This window comes from Sinocyclocheilus anshuiensis, unplaced genomic scaffold (genome assembly GCF_001515605.1).
Source record: "Sinocyclocheilus anshuiensis isolate Anshui unplaced genomic scaffold, SAMN03320099.WGS_v1.1 scaffold261, whole genome shotgun sequence".
In the NCBI taxonomy this organism is placed as follows: domain Eukaryota; kingdom Metazoa; phylum Chordata; class Actinopteri; order Cypriniformes; family Cyprinidae; genus Sinocyclocheilus; species Sinocyclocheilus anshuiensis.
The window spans coordinates 149,197-152,183 of record NW_015536515.1 but is presented as its reverse complement, the minus strand read 5'-3'; the positions used below and the strand labels follow the sequence as shown (position 1 = coordinate 152,183).

At 33.9% G+C, this 2,987-nt stretch overlaps 2 protein-coding genes across 6 annotated transcripts in view; one reads left to right on the top strand and one right to left on the bottom strand.

Moving 5' to 3' along the window:
* LOC107692371 (transcription initiation protein SPT3 homolog) overlaps positions 1 to 2,987 on the top strand; it is a 126,885-nt gene that overhangs the window by 3,697 nt on the left and 120,201 nt on the right. The gene's annotated exons all lie outside the window — the stretch shown is intronic.
* Positions 1 to 2,987, bottom strand: part of LOC107692356 (runt-related transcription factor 2-like) — a 76,957-nt gene that overhangs the window by 49,513 nt on the left and 24,457 nt on the right. The window lies entirely within an intron of this gene.

Here is a 2,987-nt window from a genome sequence, read left to right as displayed (position 1 = left end):
CACACACACACACACACACACACACACAGACACACACACACACACAGAGACACACACACACACAGAGACACAGATGATGGAGATTTGAACGTGTGAGCCATTTCTCCCCCTCCTTCCTGTTCAAGTACACGTCCAAGAGCCTTTAATCTACACGTTTTGGTGTGAGAGAAATGGATTTCGCATGATTGCAGGTCTTGTGCAGACGCAGACAAGCGCTGCCGTGTGTGGCGAGGACGTAGGAGGGAAATAAAACATCCAATGGCTCTGAATCGCATTTGCCACTTCATTAGGGCCTCGAGAAAGACGCGCTATTAAGTTACATTTCCTTCTTCGGTGACTGCGAGCGCCAAATATGTTTCTGATTTTCCCCCAGTTATGTTGATGGTCTGTAAATTTATGAGACAGCTGAGTTGGGGTAATTGTAATTAATGAAAAATATAGTTGAATATATACTGAAACAGCATGTGGTGGAAGGTTGGATGTCTTGGATAAAGAAGAAATAAATATGTTGGAGGTCTTTGAATGCTGATATTTGTGGGCTCTAGTAAAAGCGTCCTTCCTCAATTAATTTTAGGTCACCGAGATTCATCCGTATTTACACGCTGTAGGACTACTGCTCTTGGCAAAATCGACGAAAACACAAATCTCATGCCCGCAACTAAATGAGTAAATTAACTAGGCGTCTGTTGAAACAACAAAAAAAGACGTGGAAGCTACATAAAAGTCCTGACTATTTAATTACACAGAGGAAAATGCAATAAATAGAATTGCTCCCTTTTCTCTTCTTTCAAAGCCTTTTGCATGTTGAAGTAATCTTGATTCATTTGCCACATCTGAATTCGTTTTGCCCAGTATGGCGACCATCTGCCTTCACCAGTCAAAGCAAAAGCTTTATCTTTCATCCAACAGAGGGGGCGAAAACAGAAGGAAATTTTACGCCGGGATGTGTTTATTGAAGAAAAGGGCCCTGCTTTTGCTTTGGTGACACTTTGGAACATTTAGTTTCATGTCCCTCTGAGACAGAATTAAGATTTATATTGGCTCTGATTAAAGGAGAGCTTCGCTGAAAAATGGCAATTCGTCCTTTATTTATTCACCTTCATGTCGTTCCAAACCCAAATGCTGTTGTTACTCTTGTGGGACGCGAAAAAATAAATGTTGAAAAATATCCTGGGTGCTCTTTGAAGCCATTTGGGACATATGATGTCAAACTCCAAAATGATTAAAGGTAGTCTGTATGATCTGTTCTGTATTTCGAGTCTTCTGAAGCCTTGTGACAAGACTAAAATCTTTCCATTGCCGTAGCTCTGAAATCTCATTCTCCATATTCAAACATGAGCATTATTGAGATTCGAGAGAGGTATTTTTTTGTGAACTGGTTATAAATTATATAGGCTACTACAATTTATACTGAAAATTCACAGAAAGTTTAAATATTTAGCATTATTATTATTATTATTGTGAATTGAGTATAAATTGATTGTTTATTAAATTATACTAAAAAGTATAATAATAATACTAATTATTATTTAAAATAATAATGTCATATTTTTATTTTTTTGAAAGTATAAATATTTGGTATTATCTGTATTGTTATTGATTTTTTTAGTATGAGTGTAAATTTTACATGCAATTTATACAGAAAACATAAAAAAGTACATACACAAAAGTATACATAAAAAGTTTACTTATTTTATATTTTGTGACTTGAGTTTAAATTGTATACTCAATTTATACTGAAAAGTCTAAATATTTGATATTGTATTATTTTAAATAATAATATCATATCTATATTTTTTTATATTTTGTGTATTATGTTTAAACTGTAAAATAAATTAATATGGGAGATTCACAGAAAGTATACATTTTTAATGTTATTTATTTTTTGAATTATGAGTGTAAATTTTATGTAATTTATACTGAAAATCACAAAAAGTAAACAAATTTCTTCTTTTTCTTCTTTTGTGAATTAATAGTATAAATTGTATACTCAGTTTATACTGATAAGTATGAATATTTAATGTTATTCTTAATTATTTTTATGATGAGTGCCCATTGTGTAGACATTTTATACTAATAATGCACGAAACATATATACACATTTGATATTAAAAAATGTTTAATATGATTTGTACTGTATTTTGAGTCTTCTAAAGCTGTATGACAAGCCTGAAATCTTTTATTTTTTTATCTTATGATTTTTCATTCTGCGTATTCAAACTGGTGTCACTTTGGTTTGACATTGATTTTATTTAATTGAATATGAGTGTGAATGAGATTTGAGAGCTGCAGCAGAGGTTTATCTGTGTGCAACAGCTTAAATATCATTCTGGTTTGTAGTGAGGTTGAGCAAATGATGATGAGCTATCTCTTTAATGGTCAGTGCTCAGAAGTGTGTCAGACTGCAGCGTTGATAGGGATTACGTCTCATCTACGTGAGAAAAGGACCGTCCGCGCTGTGAGATTTGATAGTCTGATGCCGTAGGAAGGCTGTGGTTTCTGAGTCACTCATGCCAGCTTCAGGTTCAAACAGACCAAGGGTTTGTTCAAATAAAGCTGGTGGGCCGTGACGACTCACCTGCCCGTGATTCCAAATGGAAATCTCTGCACACATTTGAATTTGACAAGCTCCATTTCTGGGTTTGTGTCAGCATCCTGTTAATTTGTTTTCTTTGTGTTGGAGTAAGTCTAACTGCAAACTGTGCAGATAGCTGTGTGATGAATGTTAACTGCTCAACGACGTGCTCAGATAAAGTAAGATAATGAGCAAATAATAGGCTAATATGTGAAAGATATATGCTGAGTCTCATAATGCCAATATATCAGCTGATTAATCAACCCGGTCTCCAAGTTTCTATAAACAGCCTGATCAATGGATAGAGCACATTTCAGTTTTCAAATATTATTATTAATGTTGTTTATTATTTTAAATTTATTTTGTGAATAAGCTGTATACTCATTTTATACTGAAAACGAACACAAAGTAT